Genomic DNA, 20,704 nt, shown 5'->3' with positions numbered 1-20,704 from the left:
AAACTTACAGCACCTGGTATTCCTAGGCAGTCTCCATCCAAGTACTAACCAGGCCCAACTCTGTAGCTTCTGAGATCAGGCGAGATCAGGCGTGAACAGGGTGGTATGGCCGTGGCGAAAGCTGCAAAAGCCCTATTTTAAGGTGAGGCACACTAAGTGCCATTATACTAGATAAGTAATGAATGAAATACAAAAAAAAAAAATACTTCAAAATGAGCTACATTAAAGATAAGAGCATTAGTTAAGTAGTTAAAAACAGTCAAACTCTGTTTAAAGAACAGCTACTTTAAAGGCAATTGAATTAAATAAGCAGTAAGGAAAGCAAAAGAGCTGGTCAAACTTTGGCCACACTAAGAGCCAGTGTATTAGATAAGTAGTGAAAAAACTCAAAAACTTACAGCACCTGGTATTCCTAGGCAGTCTCCCATCCAAGTACTAACTAGGCCCAACTCTGCTTAGCTTCTGAGATCAGGCGAGATCAGGCGTGAACAGGGGTGGTATGGCCGTGGCGAAAGCTGCTGCAAAAAGCCCCTATTTTAAGGTGAGGCACACTAAGTGCCATTATACTAGATAAGTAATGAATGAAATACAAAAAAATACTTCAAAATGAGCTACATTAAAGATAAGAGCATTAGTTAAGTAGTTAAAAACAGTCAAACTCTGTTTAAAGAACAGCTACTTTAAAGGCAATTGAATTAAATAAGCAGTAAGGAAAGCAAAGAGCTGGTCAAACTTTGGCCACACTAAGGGCCAGTGTATTAGATAAGTAGTGAAAAAACTCAAAAACTTACAGCACCTGGTATTCCTAGGCAGTCTCCCATCAAGTACTAACTAGGCCCAACTCTGCTTAGCTTCTGAGATCAGGCGAGATCAGGCGTGAACAGGGTGGTATGGCCGTGCGAAAGCTGCTGCAAAAAGCCCCTATTTTAAGGTGAGGCACACTAAGTGCCATTATACTAGATAAGTAATGAATGAAATACAAAAAAAAAATACTTCAAAATGAGCTACATTAAAGATAAGAGCATTAGTTAAGTAGTTAAAAACAGTCAAACTCTGTTTAAAGAACAGCTACTTTAAAGGCAATTGAATTAAATAAGCAGTAAGGGGAAAGCAAAGAGCTGGTCAAACTTTGGCCACACTAAGGGCCAGTGTATTAGATAAGTAGTGAAAAAACTCAAAACTTACAGCACCTGGTATTCCTAGGCAGTCTCCCATCCAAGTACTAACTAGGCCCAACTCTGTAGCTTCTGAGATCAGGCGAGATCAGGCGTGAACAGGGTGGTATGGCCGTGGCTAAAGCTGCTGCAAAAAGCCCCTATTTTAAGGTGAGGCACACTAAGTGCCATTATACTAGATAAGTAATGAATGAAATACAAAAAAAATACTTCAAAATGAGCTACATTAAAGATAAGAGCATTAGTTAAGTAGTTAAAAACAGTCAAACTCTGTTTAAGAACAGCTACTTTAAAGGCAATTGAATTAAATAAGCAGTAAGGGAAAGCAAAGAGCTGGTCAAACTTTGGCCACACTAAGGGCCAGTGTATTAGATAAGTAGTGAAAAAACTCAAAACTTACAGCACCTGGTATTCCTAGGCAGTCTCCCATCCAAGTACTAACCAGGCCCAACTCTGCTTAGCTTCTGAGATCAGGCGAGATCAGGCGTGAACAGGGTGGTATGGCCGTAAAAAGCGAAAGCTGCTGCAAAAGCCCCTATTTTAAGGTGAGGCACACTAAGTGCCATTATACTAGATAAGTAATGAATGAAATACAAAAAAAAATACTTCAAAATGAGCTACATTAAAGATAAGAGCATTAGTTAAGTAGTTAAAAACAGTCAAACTCTGTTTAAAGAACAGCTACTTTAAAGGCAATTGAATTAAATAAGCAGTAAGGAAAGCAAAGAGCTGGTCAAACTTTGGCCACACTAAGGGCCAGTGTATTAGATAAGTAGTGAAAAAACTCAAAACTTACAGCACCTGGTATTCCTAGGCAGTCTCCCATCCAAGTACTAACTAGGCCCAACTCTGTAGCTTCTGAGATCAGGCGAGATCAGGCGTGAACAGGGTGGTATGGCCGTAAAGAAAGCTGCTGCAAAAGCCCCTATTTTAAGGTGAGGCACACTAAGTGCCATTATACTAGATAAGTAATGAATGAAATACAAAAAAAAAAAAAAAAATACTTCAAAATGAGCTACATTAAAGATAAGAGCATTAGTTAAGTAGTTAAAAACAGTCAAACTCTGTTTAAAGAACAGCTACTTTAAAGGCAATTGAATTAAATAAGCAGTAAGGGAAAGCAAAGAGCTGGTCAAACTTTGGCCACACTAAGGGCCAGTGTATTAGATAAGTAGTGAAAAAACTCAAAACTTACAGCACCTGGTATTCCTAGGCAGTCTCCCATCCAGAAGTACTAACTAGGCCCAACTCTGCTTAGCTTCTGAGATCAGGCGAGATCAGGCGTGAACAGGGTGGTATGGCCGTAAGCGAAAGCTGCTGCAAAAAGCCCCTATTTTAAGGTGAGGCACACTAAGTGCCATTATACTAGATAAGTAATGAATGAAATACAAAAAAAAAAATACTTCAAAATGAGCTACATTAAAGATAAGAGCATTAGTTAAGTAGTTAAAAACAGTCAAACTCTGTTTAAAGAACAGCTACTTTAAAGGCAATTGAATTAAATAAGCAGTAAGGGAAAGCAAAGAGCTGGTCAAACTTTGGCCACACTAAGGGCCAGTGTATTAGATAAGTAGTGAAAAACTCAAAACTTACAGCACCTGGTATTCCTAGGCAGTCTCCCATCCAAGTACTAACTAGGCCCAACTCTGTAGCTTCTGAGATCAGACGAGATCAGGCGTGAACAGGGTGGTATGGCCGTGCGAAAGCTGCTGCAAAAGCCCCTATTTTAAGGTGAGGCACACTAAGTGCCATTATACTAGATAAGTAATGAATGAAATACAAAAAAAAAAAATACTTCAAAATGAGCTACATTAAAGATAAGAGCATTAGTTAAGTAGTTAAAAACAGTCAAACTCTGTTTAAAGAACAGCTACTTTAAAGGCAATTGAATTAAATAAGCAGTAAGGGGAAAGCAAAGAGCTGGTCAAACTTTGGCCACACTAAGGGCCAGTGTATTAGATAAGTAGTGAAAAAACTCAAAAGCTTACAGCACCTGGTATTCCTAGGCAGTCTCCCATCCAAGTACTAACTAGGCCCAACTCTGTAGCTTCTGAGATCAGGCGAGATCAGGCGTGAACAGGGTGGTATGGCCGTAAAGCGAAAGCTGCTGCAAAAAAGCCCCTATTTTAAGGTGAGGCACACTAAGTGCCATTATACTAGATAAGTAATGAATGAAATACAAAAAAAAAAAATACTTCAAAATGAGCTACATTAAAGATAAGAGCATTAGTTAAGTAGTTAAAAACAGTCAAACTCTGTTTAAAGAACAGCTACTTTAAAGGCAATTGAATTAAATAAGCAGTAAGGGAAAGCAAAAGAGCTGGTCAAACTTTGGCCACACTAAGGGCCAGTGTATTAGATAAGTAGTGAAAAAACTCAAAAACTTACAGCACCTGGTATTCCTAGGCAGTCTCCCATCCAAGTACTAACTAGGCCCAACTCTGTAGCTTCTGAGATCAGGCGAGATCAGGCGTGAACAGGGTGGTATGGCCGTAAGCGAAAGCTGCTGCAAAAGCCCCTATTTTAAGGTGAGGCACACTAAGTGCCATTATACTAGATAAGTAATGAATGAAATACAAAAAAATACTTCAAAATGAGCTACATTAAAGATAAGAGCATTAGTTAAGTAGTTAAAAACAGTCAAACTCTGTTTAAAGAACAGCTACTTTAAAGGCAATTGAATTAAATAAGCAGTAAGGGAAAGCAAAGAGCTGGTCAAACTTTGGCCACACTAAGGAGCCAGTGTATTAGATAAGTAGTGAAAAAACTCAAAACTTTACAGCACCTGGTATTCCTAGGCAGTCTCCCATCCAAGTACTAACTAGGCCCAACTCTGCTTAGCTTCTGAGATCAGGCGAGATCAGGCGTGAACAGGGTGGTATGGCCGTGCGAAAGCTGCTGCAAAAAGCCCCTATTTTAAGGTGAGGCACACTAAGTGCCATTATACTAGATAAGTAATGAATGAAATACAAAAAAATACTTCAAAATGAGCTACATTAAAGATAAGAGCATTAGTTAAGTAGTTAAAAACAGTCAAACTCTGTTTAAAGAACAGCTACTTTAAAGGCAATTGAATTAAATAAGCAGTAAGGGAAAGCAAAGAGCTGGTCAAACTTTGACCACACTAAGGGCCAGTGTATTAGATAAGTAGTGAAAAAACTCAAAAACTTACAGCACCTGGTATTCCTAGGCAGTCTCCCATCCAAGTACTAACTAGGCCCAACTCTGCTTAGCTTCTGAGATCAGGCGAGATCAGGCGTGAACAGGGTGGTATGGCCGTAAGCTAAAGCTGCTGCAAAAAGCCCCCTATTTTAAGGTGAGGCACACTAAGTGCCATTATACTAGATAAGTAATGAATGAAATACAAAAAAAAAATACTTCAAAATGAGCTACATTAAAGATAAGAGCATTAGTTAAGTAGTTAAAAACAGTCAAACTCTGTTTAAAGAACAGCTACTTTAAAGGCAATTGAATTAAATAAGCAGTAAGGGAAAGCAAAGAGCTGGTCAAACTTTGGCCACACTAAGAGGCCAGTGTATTAGATAAGTAGTGAAAAAACTCAAAAACTTACAGCACCTGGTATTCCTAGGCAGTCTCCCATCCAAGTACTAACTAGGCCCAACTCTGCTTAGCTTCTGAGATCAGGCGAGATCAGGCGTGAACAGGGTGGTATGGCGTAAGCGAAAGCTGCTGCAAAAAGCCCCTATTTTAAGGTGAGGCACACTAAGTGCCATTATACTAGATAAGTAATGAATGAAATACAAAAAAATACTTCAAAATGAGCTACATTAAAGATAAGAGCATTAGTTAAGTAGTTAAAAACAGTCAAACTCTGTTTAAAGAACAGCTACTTTAAAGGCAATTGAATTAAATAAGCAGTAAGGGAAAGCAAAGAGCTGGTCAAACTTTGGCCACACTAAGGAACCAGTGTATTAGATAAGTAGTGAAAAAACTCAAAAACTTACAGCACCTGGTATTCCTAGGCAGTCTCCCATCCAAGTACTAACTAGGCCCAACTCTGTAGCTTCTGAGATCAGGCGAGATCAGGCGTGAACAGGGTGGTATGGCCGTAAGCGAAAGCTGCTGCAAAAAGCCCCTATTTTAAGGTGAGGCACACTAAGTGCCATTATACTAGATAAGTAATGAATGAAATAAAAAAAAATACTTCAAAATGAGCTACATTAAAGATAAGAGCATTAGTTAAGTAGTTAAAAACAGTCAAACTCTGTTTAAAGAACAGCTACTTTAAAGGCAATTGAATTAAATAAGCAGTAAGGGAAAGCAAAGAGCTGGTCAAACTTTGGCCACACTAAGGGCCAGTGTATTAGATAAGTAGTGAAAAAACTCAAAAACTTACAGCACCTGGTATTCCTAGGCAGTCTCCCATCCAAGTACTAACTAGGCCCAACTCTGCTTAGCTTCTGAGATCAGGCGAGATCAGGCGTGAACAGGGTGGTATGGCGTGGCTAAAGCTGCTGCAAAAGCCCCTATTTTAAGGTGAGGCACACTAAGTGCCATTATACTAGATAAGTAATGAATGAAATACAAAAAAATACTTCAAAATGAGCTACATTAAAGATAAGAGCATTAGTTAAGTAGTTAAAAACAGTCAAACTCTGTTTAAAGAACAGCTACTTTAAAGGCAATTGAATTAAATAAGCAGTAAGGGAAAGCAAAGAGCTGGTCAAACTTTGACCACACTAAGAGCCAGTGTATTAGATAAGTAGTGAAAAAACTCAAAAACTTACAGCACCTGGTATTCCTAGGCAGTCTCCCATCCAAGTACTAACTAGGCCCAACTCTGCTTAGCTTCTGAGATCAGACGAGATCAGGCGTGAACAGGGTGGTATGGCCGTAAGCGAAAGCTGCTGCAAAAGCCCCCTATTTTAAGGTGAGGCACACTAAGTGCCATTATACTAGATAAGTAATGAATGAAATACAAAAAAATACTTCAAAATGAGCTACATTAAAGATAAGAGCATTAGTTAAGTAGTTAAAAACAGTCAAACTCTGTTTAAAGAACAGCTACTTTAAAGGCAATTGAATTAAATAAGCAGTAAGGAAAGCAAAGAGCTGGTCAAACTTTGGCCACACTAAGGGCCAGTGTATTAGATAAGTAGTGAAAAAACTCAAAAACTTACAGCACCTGGTATTCCTAGGCAGTCTCCCATCCAAGTACTAACTAGGCCCAACTCTGCTTAGCTTCTGAGATCAGACGAGATCAGGCGTGAACAGGGTGGTATGGCCGTAAGCGAAAGCTGCTGCAAAAAGCCCCTATTTTAAGGTGAGGCACACTAAGTGCCATTATACTAGATAAGTAATGAATGAAATACAAAAAAAAAATACTTCAAAATGAGCTACATTAAAGATAAGAGCATTAGTTAAGTAGTTAAAAACAGTCAAACTCTGTTTTAAAGAACAGCTACTTTAAAGGCAATTGAATTAAATAAGCAGTAAGGAAAGCAAAGAGCTGGTCAAACTTTGGCCACACTAAGGAGCCAGTGTATTAGATAAGTAGTGAAAAAACTCAAAAACTTACAGCACCTGGTATTCCTAGGCAGTCTCCCATCCAAGTACTAACTAGGCCCAACTCTGCTTAGCTTCTGAGATCAGACGAGATCAGGCGTGAACAGGGTGGTATGGCCGTAAGCGAAAGCTGCTGCAAAAAGCCCTATTTTTAAGGTGAGGCACACTAAGTGCCATTATACTAGATAAGTAATGAATGAAATAAAAAAAAAAAAATACTTCAAAATGAGCTACATTAAAGATAAGAGCATTAGTTAAGTAGTTAAAAACAGTCAAACTCTGTTTAAAGAACAGCTACTTTAAAGGCAATTGAATTAAATAAGCAGTAAGGGAAAGCAAAGAGCTGGTCAAACTTTGGCCACACTAAGGGCCAGTGTATTAGATAAGTAGTGAAAAAACTCAAAAACTTACAGCACCTGGTATTCCTAGGCAGTCTCCCATCCAAGTACTAACTAGGCCCAACTCTGCTTAGCTTCTGAGATCAGACGAGATCAGGCGTGAACAGGGTGGTATGGCCGTAAGCGAAAGCTGCTGCAAAAAGCCCCTATTTTAAGGTGAGGCACACTAAGTGCCATTATACTAGATAAGTAATGAATGAAATACAAAAAAAAAAAAATACTTCAAAATGAGCTACATTAAAGATAAGAGCATTAGTTAAGTAGTTAAAAACAGTCAAACTCTGTTTAAAGAACAGCTACTTTAAAGGCAATTGAATTAAATAAGCAGTAAGGGAAAGCAAAGAGCTGGTCAAACTTTGGCCACACTAAGGGCCAGTGTATTAGATAAGTAGTGAAAAAACTCAAAAACTTACAGCACCTGGTATTCCTAGGCAGTCTCCCATCCAAGTACTAACTAGGCCCAACTCTGCTTAGCTTCTGAGATCAGACGAGATCAGGCGTGAACAGGGTGGTATGGCCGTAGCGAAAGCTGCTGCAAAAAAGCCCTATTTTAAGGTGAGGCACACTAAGTGCCATTATACTAGATAAGTAATGAATGAAATACAAAAAAAATACTTTAAAATGAGCTACATTAAAGATAAGAGCATTAGTTAAGTAGTTAAAAACAGTCAAACTCTGTTTAAAGAACAGCTACTTTAAAGGCAATTGAATTAAATAAGCAGTAAGGAAAGCAAAGAGCTGGTCAAACTTTGACCACACTAAGGGCCAGTGTATTAGATAAGTAGTGAAAAAACTCAAAAACTTACAGCACCTGGTATTCCTAGGCAGTCTCCCATCCAAGTACTAACTAGGCCCAACTCTGCTTAGCTTCTGAGATCAGACGAGATCAGGCGTGAACAGGGTGGTATGGCCGTAAGCGAAAGCTGCTGCAAAAAGCCCCCTATTTTAAGGTGAGGCACACTAAGTGCCATTATACTAGATAAGTAATGAATGAAATACAAAAAAATACTTCAAAATGAGCTACATTAAAGATAAGAGCATTAGTTAAGTAGTTAAAAACAGTCAAACTCTGTTTAAAGAACAGCTACTTTAAAGGCAATTGAATTAAATAAGCAGTAAAAGGAAAGCAAAGAGCTGGTCAAACTTTGACCACACTAAGGGCCAGTGTATTAGATAAGTAGTGAAAAAACTCAAAAACTTACAGCACCTGGTATTCCTAGGCAGTCTCCCATCCAAGTACTAACTAGGCCCAACTCTGTAGCTTCTGAGATCAGGCGAGATCAGGCGTGAACAGGGTGGTATGGCCGTGCGAAAGCTGCTGCAAAAAGCCCTATTTTAAGGTGAGGCACACTAAGTGCCATTATACTAGATAAGTAATGAATGAAATAAAAAAAAATACTTCAAAATGAGCTACATTAAAGATAAGAGCATTAGTTAAGTAGTTAAAAACAGTCAAACTCTGTTTAAAGAACAGCTACTTTAAAGGCAATTGAATTAAATAAGCAGTAAGGAAAGCAAAGAGCTGGTCAAACTTTGGCCACACTAAGAACCAGTGTATTAGATAAGTAGTGAAAAACTCAAAAACTTACAGCACCTGGTATTCCTAGGCAGTCTCCCATCCAAGTACTAACTAGGCCCAACTCTGTAGCTTCTGAGATCAGGCGAGATCAGGCGTGAACAGGGTGGTATGGCCGTAAGCGAAAGCTGCTGCAAAAGCCCTATTTTAAGGTGAGGCACACTAAGTGCCATTATACTAGATAAGTAATGAATGAAATACAAAAAAAATACTTCAAAATGAGCTACATTAAAGATAAGAGCATTAGTTAAGTAGTTAAAAACAGTCAAACTCTGTTTTAAAGAACAGCTACTTTAAAGGCAATTGAATTAAATAAGCAGTAAGAGGAAAGCAAAGAGCTGGTCAAACTTTGGCCACACTAAGGGCCAGTGTATTAGATAAGTAGTGAAAAAACTCAAAACTTACAGCACCTGGTATTCCTAGGCAGTCTCCCATCCAAGTACTAACTAGGCCCAACTCTGCTTAGCTTCTGAGATCAGACAGGGAGATCAGGCGTGAACAGGGTGGTATGGCCGTAAGCAAAGCTGCTGCAAAAAGCCCTATTTTAAGGTGAGGCACACTAAGTGCCATTATACTAGATAAGTAATGAATGAAATACAAAAAAATACTTCAAAATGAGCTACATTAAAGATAAGAGCATTAGTTAAGTAGTTAAAAACAGTCAAACTCTGTTTAAAGAACAGCTACTTTAAAGGCAATTGAATTAAATAAGCAGTAAGGAAAGCAAAGAGCTGGTCAAACTTTGACCACACTAAGGGCCAGTGTATTAGATAAGTAGTGAAAAAACTCAAAAACTTACAGCACCTGGTATTCCTAGGCACTCTCCCATCCAAGTACTAACTAGGCCCAACTCTGCTTAGCTTCTGAGATCAGGCGAGATCAGGCGTGAACAGGGTGGTATGGCCGTAAGCGAAAGCTGCTGCAAAAGCCCCTATTTTAAGGTGAGGCACACTAAGTGCCATTATACTAGATAAGTAATGAATGAAATACAAAAAAAAATACTTCAAAATGAGCTACATTAAAGATAAGAGCATTAGTTAAGTAGTTAAAAACAGTCAAACTCTGTTTAAAGAACAGCTACTTTAAAGGCAATTGAATTAAATAAGCAGTAAGGGGAAAGCAAAGAGCTGGTCAAACTTTGACCACACTAAGGGCCAGTGTATTAGATAAGTAGTGAAAAAACTCAAAACTTACAGCACCTGGTATTCCTAGGCAGTCTCCCATCCAAGTACTAACTAGGCCCAACTCTGCTTAGCTTCTGAGATCAGGCGAGATCAGGCGTGAACAGGGTGGTATGGCCGTAAGCTAGTGAAAGCTGCTGCAAAAAGCCCCTATTTTAAGGTGAGGCACACTAGTGCCATTATACTAGATAAGTAATGAATGAAATATGAATGAAAAAAAAAAATACTTCAAAATGAGCTACATTAAAGATAAGAGCATTAGTTAAGTAGTTAAAAACAGTCAAACTCTGTTTAAAGAACAGCTACTTTAAAGGCAATTGAATTAAATAAGCAGTAAGGGAAAGCAAAGAGCTGGTCAAACTTTGGCCACACTAAGGGCCAGTGTATTAGATAAGTAGTGAAAAAACTCAAAAACTTACAGCACCTGGTATTCCTAGGCAGTCTCCCATCCAAGTACTAACTAGGCCCAACTCTCTGCTTAGCTTCTGAGATCAGACGAGATCAGGCGTGAACAGGGTGGTATGGCCGTAAGCGAAAGCTGCTGCAAAAAGCCCCCTATTTTAAGGTGAGGCACACTAAGTGCCATTATACTAGATAAGTAATGAATGAAATACAAAAAAAAAAAAATACTTCAAAATGAGCTACATTAAAGATAAGAGCATTAGTTAAGTAGTTAAAAACAGTCAAACTCTGTTTAAAGAACAGCTACTTTAAAGGCAATTGAATTAAATAAGCAGTAAGGGAAAGCAAAGAGCTGGTCAAACTTTGACCACACTAAGGGCCAGTGTATTAGATAAGTAGTGAAAAAACTCAAAAACTTACAGCACCTGGTATTCCTAGGCAGTCTCCCATCCAAGTACTAACTAGGCCCAACTCTGTAGCTTCTGAGATCAGACGAGATCAGGCGTGAACAGGGGTGGTATGGCCGTGCGAAAGCTGCTGCAAAAAAGCCCCTATTTTAAGGTGAGGCACACTAAGTGCCATTATACTAGATAAGTAATGAATGAAATAAAAAAAAAAATACTTCAAAATGAGCTACATTAAAGATAAGAGCATTAGTTAAGTAGTTAAAAACAGTCAAACTCTGTTTAAAGAACAGCTACTTTAAAGGCAATTGAATTAAATAAGCAGTAAGGGAAAGCAAAGAGCTGGTCAAACTTTGACCACACTAAGGGCCAGTGTATTAGATAAGTAGTGAAAAACTCAAAAGCTTACAGCACCTGGTATTCCTAGGCAGTCTCCCATCCAAGTACTAACTAGGCCCAACTCTGCTTAGCTTCTGAGATCAGACGAGATCAGGCGTGAACAGGGTGGTATGGCCGTAAGCGAAAGCTGCTGCAAAAAGCCCCTATTTTAAGGTGAGGCACACTAAGTGCCATTATACTAGATAAGTAATGAATGAAATACAAAAAAATACTTCAAAATGAGCTACATTAAAGATAAGAGCATTAGTTAAGTAGTTAAAAACAGTCAAACTCTGTTTAAAGAACAGCTACTTTAAAGGCAATTGAATTAAATAAGCAGTAAGGGAAAGCAAAGAGCTGGTCAAACTTTGGCCACACTAAGGGCCAGTGTATTAGATAAGTAGTGAAAAAACTCAAAACTTACAGCACCTGGTATTCCTAGGCAGTCTCCCATCCAAGTACTAACTAGGCCCAACTCTGCTTAGCTTCTGAGATCAGGCGAGATCAGGCGTGAACAGGGTGGTATGGCCGTAAGCGAAAGCTGCTGCAAAAGCCCCTATTTTAAGGTGAGGCACACTAAGTGCCATTATACTAGATAAGTAATGAATGAAATACAAAAAAAAAAAATACTTCAAAATGAGCTACATTAAAGATAAGAGCATTAGTTAAGTAGTTAAAAACAGTCAAACTCTGTTTAAAGAACAGCTACTTTAAAGGCAATTGAATTAAATAAGCAGTAAGGGAAAGCAAAGAGCTGGTCAAACTTTGACCACACTAAAGGGCCAGTGTATTAGATAAGTAGTGAAAAAACTCAAAACTTACAGCACCTGGTATTCCTAGGCAGTCTCCCATCCAAGTACTAACTAGGCCCAACTCTGCTTAGCTTCTGAGATCAGACGAGATCAGGCGTGAACAGGGTGGTATGGCCGTAAGCGAAAGCTGCTGCAAAAGCCCCTATTTTAAGGTGAGGCACACTAAGTGCCATTATACTAGATAAGTAATGAATGAAATACAAAAAAATACTTCAAAATGAGCTACATTAAAGATAAGAGCATTAGTTAAGTAGTTAAAAACAGTCAAACTCTGTTTAAAGAACAGCTACTTTAAAGGCAATTGAATTAAATAAGCAGTAAGGGAAAGCAAAGAGCTGGTCAAACTTTTGACCACACTAAGGGCCAGTGTATTAGATAAGTAGTGAAAAAACTCAAAAACTTACAGCACCTGGTATTCCTAGGCAGTCTCCCATCCAAGTACTAACTAGGCCCAACTCTGCTTAGCTTCTGAGATCAGGCGTGATTTTTTTTTTTTTTTTTTTTTTTTTTTTTTTTTTTATTATCAAAAGTATCAAATCAATACAACTCATTAACACAGTGTGACATAGCCATTCATACAATAAGCGCAAAATCCTCCATTCAAATTTTCATCATCACCAAACATTTACACACATATAATCATCCTATGTCATTTAACATTACAAATATAATTCTCCATCTTTAGAAATTTAAACTCAATCCTCCTTTGTCTTCCACAGATATAAGTCTATATCCATTAATAAAAGCTTTTTCAAAAACATCTTTGCTCAGATATTTCCACATTAGATAAATACTTTTTTCCACAACAGTCCTGAACATCACATCTACGTCCACTTTTTCCCTTCATAATATGCCAAATTCCTCCTCGCCCATATTGCATACCTTGCATGACTTAAAATAAAGTTACACAAATTAACCTTCTTATCCTTATGATTCATACATTCACCAAATAAAAACAATTTTTTCCATTCATTTCCTGTTACATCTTTTCCCCATTCCTCCTTTACCACATTTTTCAATTTTTCATGAAACACAACAAGCTCTTTGCATTCAAAAAGATATGCATCAAAGTCTCGGGTCAATCTTACATACATCACATTCTCTGTTCACATTCTTATTTATTTGATGAATTACCACCTTTGTATATATTCTATTATGTCTTAATTTGAAGTCTAAATTTTCACAGTCCAGTCCATTATATTTCACACTTAAATTCTTCCATATTGTTTTAACGTTAAATCCTGGGAAGAGTTTTGGCCAAACAGCTTCTGATGCAGGCAATTTAATTTCCTTTTTCAGGAATATTTTATATATCAGCTTAGTATTTATATCAGCTAAAGGTTTCTTTTACCATTTTCAACATAAAACATTTCTGGCATTCCCCAATTTCCCGGTTTAACCGTTTCCCTCTCAATCCCTTCCACCCAGCTCCTGGGCAAACTTATTTTAATGTTTTCACATACAGAGTCCACTTTTGATTTTTCAATTTCCTCATCCCACTCTACCACATAATCATAAATGGCTCTATTTGGTAAAAACCTTTTATGTATTCATAAGCCATATCCTTTACCTGTCTTACTCCTGCTTTCATGTACAGTCTATTATAAAACATTTTCCCTTTCATCCGTATCTTTGGGTTCAAAAATATTGGCTGCTTGTGTATTTGGTTTATATTTTCACACTCGTACTCGACATTCACTAAAAATTCAGACCATGCACTCAATACTTCTTTATAAAACAGTGGCATATCTTCAATCATTGGCTTCTTTAAGGCCATGAATATCCCTTCTTCTCCACAACCACTACTTTTGTCCAGAAGATCTCTCATAAAACCCTTCCATCCATATTCCACTTTATCATATAAGTACTTCTTTATTGTTTTCACTCTTACTGCTTTCCTTTTTACATCTAAATCAATCAGCCTCAACCCACCCTCCTTGTAATCTGCTATTAATGTTTTTGTTGATATTTTCACTCCTTTCCCCCTCCACAAAAATGTGTTCACAACCTCCCTCATTTCATTCAACACCCAATCCGGTAGATCAATTACTCCCATCACATAATTACATTTAACAAGCAATAGTGAATTAACTACAACTACCATTCCTCTTAATCTTAAATCTCTTAATCTCCAAAACTGTAAAACCTGTTTTATTTTATTTAAAATCCCAGTCCATGTAGCATCTCTCGCCTCTTTTGCATTTACTCCTATATTCACACCTAAAATCTTTATATATTCTTTCGCTACTTTAAAAGGAATATCTTGTCCTTCTATATCTGTTCCACCTACACTCATTATTTCTGATTTATCAACATTTATTTTAGCACCTGATGCTTTACCGTATGTTTCCATATGTTTCATTACCCTATTTATACTCTCTCTATCTTTGACTGTAAATGTTGTGTCATCTGCATACTGATGAATTATGCTCATTCCCCCATATGGAATTTGGATTCCTTTTATTTCCTTATCTTTTTTAACTAATGTTGCCAAAGGATCAGCCGTTATCGAATACAGCAATGCCGACAACGGACATCCCTGCCTAACTGACCTCTCTATAGGAAATGAGTCTGTTAAAACACCATTAATCTTTACACAACTTTTTGAATTACTATACAACAACTTTATCCATCTTAAAATCCTCTCCCTGAAACCGAATCTTCTCATTACTTGCTCTATAAAACTGTGCTCTACCCTATCAAATGCCTTATTTAAATCCATACTTAAAATCAAACCCCCCTCCCCATCCTTTCCCATTTTGTCCACAACATCTCTTATTGTGCACACTGTATCTGAAATATCCCTGCCTGGTATACTATATGCTTGACTTGGTGATATTATACTCCCCACTATCTCTTTTATTCTATTTGCCAGTACTTTTGTCAGTATCTTATAATCTGTATTTAAAAGGCTCAAAGGCCTGTAATTTTCCAACTTAAGCCGACTACCTTTATTTTTATACAAGATATTGATTACCCCTAAAGTCAATGATTCTGGCACTTCCGCTCTCTCTTCCATAGTTTTATATAGCTTCCATAAAATGGGCGCTAAAACCTCGATGAACGTCTTATAAAACTCGTGTGTTAACCCATCCGATCCTGGGCTTTTATTTGGTTTTGTTTGTTTTATTGCTTCTTTTATTTCTTCTATGCTTATTTCTCTATCACACATATTTTTATCGCCCTCTTTTAACTTAGCACTCAACGTATCTAAAACTTCATCTACGCACTCTTGTTTTACACCTTTTTTCTTAAACAATCCCGCATAAAATGCCTCCACCACTCCTATTATTTCCACATAATCAGTTACCTTTACACCTTTTCCATTCTCAATTCCATTATATGATTTCTCTTCTGCTTTCTTTTTTCTAGATTCAGAAAGAATTTTGTACTCCTCTCTCCCTCAACCGCATACTGTGCTCTACTTCTTACTTTTGCACCCTCACTTTTTTCTATTTCATACTCGTCCATTTCTGTTTTATCTGACAATAACATTCTTTGCCGTACTCAGGATTACTTTCTATTTTTTTTGCTTCTTTCTCCAATGCCTTTTTCAGTGCTTCTATTCTACTTTTCCTCATAAAGTCCCTTTGCTTTGAATACCTAATGCTTCTTCTTTTAATTTTTTCTTTCATTCCTTCCCACCACTCACACACATTTTCATCAAACAAAGGGTTTTCCATTTCATAACTTATGCATTTTCTAATATTTTCCTTATAAGCCTCTTCAGTTAATATGGATGAATTCAAACACCACACTCCCCCTCCTCTTTCTCCCAGATTTATACCTATCTTTACTTTTATAGCTGCATGATCACTTATGCCTAAAAAACTGTATTTCACATTTTTAACATAATTTAATATTTCTCTTTTAACTAAACAGAAATCTATCCTGCTTTGTTTTAAGCTTCCCATTACCATTTGCCTTCTAGAAAACTCTCTCTCAAATGGGTTTTCTTCTCTCCAAACATCTACCATTTCATCACTTTGCATCCACTCATTTAGATATTTCCTAGACACATCTGATTTAAAATTAGCAGTGCTTGAAGCATCTAATCTTGTGCACCACACATTGAAATCTCCAACCACTATACATTTACCTGTACATAATGGCTTTGTTTCTTTAAAAGTTCCTTTCTTTCAGCCTCTACATTTGGTGCATATATATTTATCAATCTAAACAATTCATTACAAAACACAAATTCTATAACTAACAATCTCCCTTATCATCTTTATATATTTGCTTTACACATTTCAGTTTTCTCTTTTTATCAAAATTGCAACACCACATGCTTTTTGAGTCCCGTGATTAACTAAAATATCTTCTTCCCATAATTTTTAATATTTTCCATAATTCCCTCTGTCCAATGTGTCTCTTGTAAACAAATTATGTCTGCTTTCAACATACCAATCACCTTCTCAACCTTTTTGATTCTCTTAGTCCATTACTATTTAAGCATGCAATGTTCATTGTGCCCCACATAGCGAAAATTGCAGTTAAAAGGGTTCTATAATGCATTTAAATATACTCAAAGTCTTACTTTTTCCCCTATACTCCATCTCTTTCTTCTTTCTTTTCCTCTGCATGATCTTCTCCTCACATGTGTCCATTTCCTCTCCTCCATTTGATTCTGGAGTCTCTTGCACCACATTCTTTCCCCCTTCTCCACTGACCTTCTCCCTCACCTGAAACGCCATGCCTTGACTTTTGGCATTACTGCCTTCTTGGCTCATAATACCACTTTTGCTGTCTTCCTCTCTTCTTCAGTCCTCGGTCCTTTCTCTTCTCTCTCCTCTCTCTGACCCGAGATCACGTCCTTTGGACAGGTCTCCTCCTCAGAACCTCTCTGTTCTGCTGTGTCTTCTTTTCTGCTCCCATTGTCTCTTCTCACCTCCTCCACGGCCACAGAATCTTCCCCCTCCTCATTCTCCTCTTCCTCTTCCACCTCATACAGATCCGTCCACTTCTCATCACTTCCCTCTTCTTCAATCTCCACCACAGTTTCGCACACACAAAATCCAGTTCCCATCTTGCACACGTTGCAGATCCCTTCATTACATTCCGTGCATAATGTCCTTGTTTGGCACACCTGAAACACTTGAAGCTCGGACAGTCTCTCACAACATGCCCAGGCTGAATGCACAAACGACACACTTTCACCTGTCTATCATGTATTACTCGAAAGTGCTCAGCACCTCCCACTGTGTCAAACTTTGTGGAATATGGCAGCGATTTGACGGTGTCTGTGAACTTCACTTTCAAAAATCTTGTTCCATCCGCGATATCAGTTCCTGGCCACATTCTCCTTTTAATTCTTGAAACCGCCATCACTCCCCATTCCGTCAGCTTTTTCAATATTTCATCGTCCTGGATATATGTGGGCAGACCAGAAACGAAACCACCAACTCTGTGCTGCTTATTTCTCTCGCCATGATTCTGCTCTTTTTATATTTAGTCCATCCAGTAATTTCTCCTTTCCTTTCTCCTCCTGCATAGTCAGCTCATATTCTCTTGGCGTTTTATATCTGCATCCAATAACCACTCCACATTCTTCTTTTACTTACTTTCTTCAACAATTCCATCATAGTAATTCTGTCATCTCCATCTATCACCACGTGTACAGTTAGATGCTTGTCATAATTTCTCTTACTTTGTTCGCCATCACTGACTGTCTCCTTCAAATTCCTCTTGTCCAATCTGTTTTCCTTCTCCATGTTCTTTTCTGCATTTTCCACCTTCTCAGAAACAGAAATATTTATCCCCAAACAGCAAGAGCTGCCTGGGGATTAAAACAACCGTTCAAACAAAAATCCCTGCTTATTTGACGTAGTTTTCAAACAATAAAGTGTTCCAAGCTCTTCCAAACAATCAATCTCCACCTGTTCTCGCCACTGACTCACTCACTTCCTGAATTCCACTAGAGGGCGCTCAGGGTGGTATGGCCGTAAGCGAAAGCTGCTGCAAAAAGCCCCCTATTTTAAGGTGAGGCACACTAAGTGCCATTATACTAGATAAGTAATGAATGAAATACAAAAAAAAAAATACTTCAAAATGAGCTACATTAAAGATAAGAGCATTAGTTAAGTAGTTAAAAACAGTCAAACTCTGTTTAAAGAACAGCTACTTTAAAGGCAATTGAATTAAATAAGCAGTAAGGGAAAGCAAAGAGCTGGTCAAACTTTGACCACACTAAGGGCCAGTGTATTAGATAAGTAGTGAAAAACTCAAAAACTTACAGCACCTGGTATTCCTAGGCAGTCTCCCATCCAAGTACTAACTAGGCCCAACTCTGCTTAGCTTCTGAGATCAGGCGAGATCAGGCGTGAACAGGGTGGTGTAGCCGTGGCTAAAGCTGCTGCAAAAAGCCCCTATTTTAAGGTGAGGCACACTAAGTGCCATTATACTAGATAAGTAATGAATGAAATACAAAAAAAAATACTTCAAAATGAGCTACATTAAAGATAAGAGCATTAGTTAAGTAGTTAAAAACAGTCAAACTCTGTTTAAAGAACAGCTACTTTAAAGGCAATTGAATTAAATAAGCAGTAAGGGAAAGCAAAGAGCTGGTCAAACTTTGGCCACACTAAGGGCCAGTGTATTAGATAAGTAGTGAAAAAACTCAAAAACTTACAGCACCTGGTATTCCTAGGCAGTCTCCCATCCAAGTACTAACTAGGCCCAACTCTGCTTAGCTTCTGAGATCAGACGAGATCAGGGCGTGAACAGGGTGGTATGGCCGTAAGCTGAAAGCTGCTGCAAAAGCCCCTATTTTAAGGTGAGGCACACTAAGTGCCATTATACTAGATAAGTAATGAATGAAATACAAAAAAAAATACTTCAAAATGAGCTACATTAAAGATAAGAGCATTAGTTAAGTAGTTAAAAACAGTCAAACTCTGTTTAAAGAACAGCTACTTTAAAGGCAATTGAATTAAATAAGCAGTAAGGGAAAGCAAAGAGCTGGTCAAACTTTGGCCACACTAAGGGCCAGTGTATTAGATAAGTAGTGAAAAAACTCAAAAACTTACAGCACCTGGTATTCCTAGGCAGTCTCCCATCCAAGTACTAACTAGGCCCAACTCTGCTAACAGCTTCTGAGATCAGGCGAGATCAGGCGTGAACAGGGTGGTATGGCCGTAAGCTAAAGCTGCTGCAAAAAGCCCCTATTTTAAGGTGAGGCACACTAAGTGCCATTATACTAGATAAGTAATGAATGAAATACAAAAAAATACTTCAAAATGAGCTACATTAAAGATAAGAGCATTAGTTAAGTAGTTAAAAACAGTCAAACTCTGTTTAAAGAACAGCTACTTTAAAGGCAATTGAATTAAATAAGCAGTAAGGAAAGCAAAGAGCTGGTCAAACTTTTGACCACACTAAGGGCCAGTGTATTAGATAAGTAGTGAAAAAACTCAAAAACTTACAGCACCTGGTATTCCTAGGCAGTCTCCCATCCAAGTACTAACTAGGCCCAACTCTGCTTAGCTTCTGAGATCAGGCGAGATCAGGCGTGAACAGGTGGTGGTATGGCCGTGGGCTAAAGCTGCTGCAAAAAGCCCCTATTTTAAGGTGAGGCACACTAATTGCCATTATACTAGATAAGTAAGTAATGAATGAAATAAAAAAAAAAATACTTCAAAATGAGCTACATTAAAGATAAGAGCATTAGTTAAGTAGTTAAAAACAGTCAAACTCTGTTTAAAGAACAGCTACTTTAAAGGCAATTGAATTAAATAAGCAGTAAGGGAAAGCAAAGAGCTGGTCAAACTTTGACCACACTAAGGGCCAGTGTATTAGATAAGTAGTGAAAAACTCAAAAACTTACAGCACCTGGTATTCCTAGGCAGTCTCCCATCCAAGTACTAACTAGGCCCAACTCTGCTTAGCTTCTGAGATCAGGCGAGATCAGGCGTGAACAGGGGTGGTATGGCCGTAAGCGAAAGCTGCTGCAAAAAGCCCCTATTTTAAGGTGAGGCACACTAAGTGCCATTATACTAGATAAGTAATGAATGAAATACAAAAAAAAATACTTCAAAATGAGCTACATTAAAGATAAGAGCATTAGTTAAGTAGTTAAAAACAGTCAAACTCTGTTTAAAGAACAGCTACTTTAAAGGCAATTGAATTAAATAAGCAGTAAGGGAAAGCAAAGAGCTGGTCAAACTTTGGCCACACTAAGGGCCAGTGTATTAGATAAGTAGTGAAAAAACTCAAAACTTACAGCACCTGGTATTCCTAGGCAGTCTCCCATCCAAGTACTAACTAGGCCCAACTCTGCTTAGCTTCTGAGATCAGACGAGATCAGGCGTGAACAGGGTGGTATGGCCAAGCAGAAAGCTGCTGCAAAAAGCCCCTATTTTAAGGTGAGGCACACTAAGTGCCATTATACTAGATAAGTAATGAATGAAATACAAAAAAAAATACTTCAAAATGAGCTACATTAAAGATAAGAGCATTAGTTAAGTAGTTAAAAACAGTCAAACTCTGTTTAAAGAACAGCTACTTTAAAGGCAATTGAATTAAATAAGCAGTAAGGGAAAGCAAAGAGCTGGTCAAACTTTGGCCACACTAAGGGCCAGTGTATTAGATAAGTAGTGAAAAACTCAAAAACTTACAGCACACCTGGTATTCCTAGGCAGTCTCCCATCCAAGTACTAACTAGGCCCAACTCTGCTTAGCTTCTGAGATCAGACGAGATCAGGCGTGAACAGGGTGGTATGGCCGTCTAAAGCTAAAGCTGCTGCAAAAAGCCCCTATTTTAAGGTGAGGCACACTAAGTGCCATTATACTAGATAAGTAATGAATGAAATACAAAAAAAAATATACTTCAAAATGAGCTACATTAAAGATAA

General features: G+C 38.0%; 8 non-coding genes and 29 pseudogenes across 8 annotated transcripts; all 37 read right to left on the bottom strand.

Annotated features, from left to right (window-relative positions):
* Positions 1–391: 391 nt before the first annotated feature.
* LOC122337263 lies at positions 392–511 on the bottom strand (annotated as a pseudogene).
* Positions 512–784: 273 nt separating this feature from the next.
* Positions 785–902, bottom strand: LOC122337257 (annotated as a pseudogene).
* Positions 903–1,178: 276 nt separating this feature from the next.
* On the bottom strand, positions 1,179–1,295 carry LOC122337268 (annotated as a pseudogene).
* Positions 1,296–1,568: 273 nt separating this feature from the next.
* Positions 1,569–1,687, bottom strand: LOC122337281. The gene has a single exon (XR_006249504.1). It is a non-coding gene; the product is annotated as a 5S ribosomal RNA (ribosomal RNA).
* A 277-nt stretch (positions 1,688–1,964) lies between these two features.
* Positions 1,965–2,081, bottom strand: LOC122337258 (annotated as a pseudogene).
* Positions 2,082–2,363: 282 nt separating this feature from the next.
* LOC122337315 lies at positions 2,364–2,484 on the bottom strand (annotated as a pseudogene).
* Positions 2,485–2,761: 277 nt separating this feature from the next.
* LOC122337261 lies at positions 2,762–2,878 on the bottom strand (annotated as a pseudogene).
* Positions 2,879–3,156: 278 nt separating this feature from the next.
* Positions 3,157–3,273, bottom strand: LOC122337260 (annotated as a pseudogene).
* A 283-nt stretch (positions 3,274–3,556) lies between these two features.
* On the bottom strand, positions 3,557–3,673 carry LOC122337252 (annotated as a pseudogene).
* A 275-nt stretch (positions 3,674–3,948) lies between these two features.
* Positions 3,949–4,067, bottom strand: LOC122337318 (annotated as a pseudogene).
* Positions 4,068–4,340: 273 nt separating this feature from the next.
* On the bottom strand, positions 4,341–4,459 carry LOC122337296 (annotated as a pseudogene).
* A 280-nt stretch (positions 4,460–4,739) lies between these two features.
* LOC122337317 lies at positions 4,740–4,857 on the bottom strand (annotated as a pseudogene).
* Positions 4,858–5,133: 276 nt separating this feature from the next.
* LOC122337251 lies at positions 5,134–5,250 on the bottom strand (annotated as a pseudogene).
* A 275-nt stretch (positions 5,251–5,525) lies between these two features.
* LOC122337264 lies at positions 5,526–5,643 on the bottom strand (annotated as a pseudogene).
* Positions 5,644–5,916: 273 nt separating this feature from the next.
* LOC122337280 lies at positions 5,917–6,035 on the bottom strand. The gene has a single exon (XR_006249503.1). It is a non-coding gene; the product is annotated as a 5S ribosomal RNA (ribosomal RNA).
* Positions 6,036–6,309: 274 nt separating this feature from the next.
* Positions 6,310–6,428, bottom strand: LOC122337278. The gene has a single exon (XR_006249501.1). It is a non-coding gene; the product is annotated as a 5S ribosomal RNA (ribosomal RNA).
* Positions 6,429–6,707: 279 nt separating this feature from the next.
* On the bottom strand, positions 6,708–6,826 carry LOC122337277. The gene has a single exon (XR_006249500.1). It is a non-coding gene; the product is annotated as a 5S ribosomal RNA (ribosomal RNA).
* Positions 6,827–7,105: 279 nt separating this feature from the next.
* LOC122337276 lies at positions 7,106–7,224 on the bottom strand. The gene has a single exon (XR_006249499.1). It is a non-coding gene; the product is annotated as a 5S ribosomal RNA (ribosomal RNA).
* A 281-nt stretch (positions 7,225–7,505) lies between these two features.
* LOC122337305 lies at positions 7,506–7,624 on the bottom strand (annotated as a pseudogene).
* Positions 7,625–7,898: 274 nt separating this feature from the next.
* Positions 7,899–8,017, bottom strand: LOC122337275. The gene has a single exon (XR_006249498.1). It is a non-coding gene; the product is annotated as a 5S ribosomal RNA (ribosomal RNA).
* A 277-nt stretch (positions 8,018–8,294) lies between these two features.
* On the bottom strand, positions 8,295–8,411 carry LOC122337265 (annotated as a pseudogene).
* Positions 8,412–8,681: 270 nt separating this feature from the next.
* LOC122337250 lies at positions 8,682–8,798 on the bottom strand (annotated as a pseudogene).
* A 275-nt stretch (positions 8,799–9,073) lies between these two features.
* LOC122337301 lies at positions 9,074–9,195 on the bottom strand (annotated as a pseudogene).
* Positions 9,196–9,467: 272 nt separating this feature from the next.
* LOC122337309 lies at positions 9,468–9,586 on the bottom strand (annotated as a pseudogene).
* Positions 9,587–9,862: 276 nt separating this feature from the next.
* On the bottom strand, positions 9,863–9,981 carry LOC122337295 (annotated as a pseudogene).
* A 287-nt stretch (positions 9,982–10,268) lies between these two features.
* LOC122337304 lies at positions 10,269–10,389 on the bottom strand (annotated as a pseudogene).
* Positions 10,390–10,671: 282 nt separating this feature from the next.
* Positions 10,672–10,789, bottom strand: LOC122337269 (annotated as a pseudogene).
* A 275-nt stretch (positions 10,790–11,064) lies between these two features.
* LOC122337279 lies at positions 11,065–11,183 on the bottom strand. The gene has a single exon (XR_006249502.1). It is a non-coding gene; the product is annotated as a 5S ribosomal RNA (ribosomal RNA).
* Positions 11,184–11,457: 274 nt separating this feature from the next.
* Positions 11,458–11,576, bottom strand: LOC122337294 (annotated as a pseudogene).
* A 279-nt stretch (positions 11,577–11,855) lies between these two features.
* Positions 11,856–11,974, bottom strand: LOC122337274. The gene has a single exon (XR_006249497.1). It is a non-coding gene; the product is annotated as a 5S ribosomal RNA (ribosomal RNA).
* Positions 11,975–18,081: 6,107 nt separating this feature from the next.
* Positions 18,082–18,200, bottom strand: LOC122337256 (annotated as a pseudogene).
* Positions 18,201–18,476: 276 nt separating this feature from the next.
* On the bottom strand, positions 18,477–18,596 carry LOC122337297 (annotated as a pseudogene).
* Positions 18,597–18,873: 277 nt separating this feature from the next.
* On the bottom strand, positions 18,874–18,994 carry LOC122337259 (annotated as a pseudogene).
* A 275-nt stretch (positions 18,995–19,269) lies between these two features.
* On the bottom strand, positions 19,270–19,390 carry LOC122337262 (annotated as a pseudogene).
* A 280-nt stretch (positions 19,391–19,670) lies between these two features.
* LOC122337308 lies at positions 19,671–19,790 on the bottom strand (annotated as a pseudogene).
* A 276-nt stretch (positions 19,791–20,066) lies between these two features.
* Positions 20,067–20,183, bottom strand: LOC122337316 (annotated as a pseudogene).
* Positions 20,184–20,460: 277 nt separating this feature from the next.
* Positions 20,461–20,581, bottom strand: LOC122337313 (annotated as a pseudogene).
* Positions 20,582–20,704: the final 123 nt, after the last annotated feature.

This window comes from Puntigrus tetrazona, unplaced genomic scaffold (assembly GCF_018831695.1).
Source record: "Puntigrus tetrazona isolate hp1 unplaced genomic scaffold, ASM1883169v1 S000000971, whole genome shotgun sequence".
Taxonomy (NCBI): domain Eukaryota; kingdom Metazoa; phylum Chordata; class Actinopteri; order Cypriniformes; family Cyprinidae; genus Puntigrus; species Puntigrus tetrazona.
Note: the sequence above shows the minus strand (reverse complement) of the source record. Positions and strands in the feature narration are given on the sequence as shown.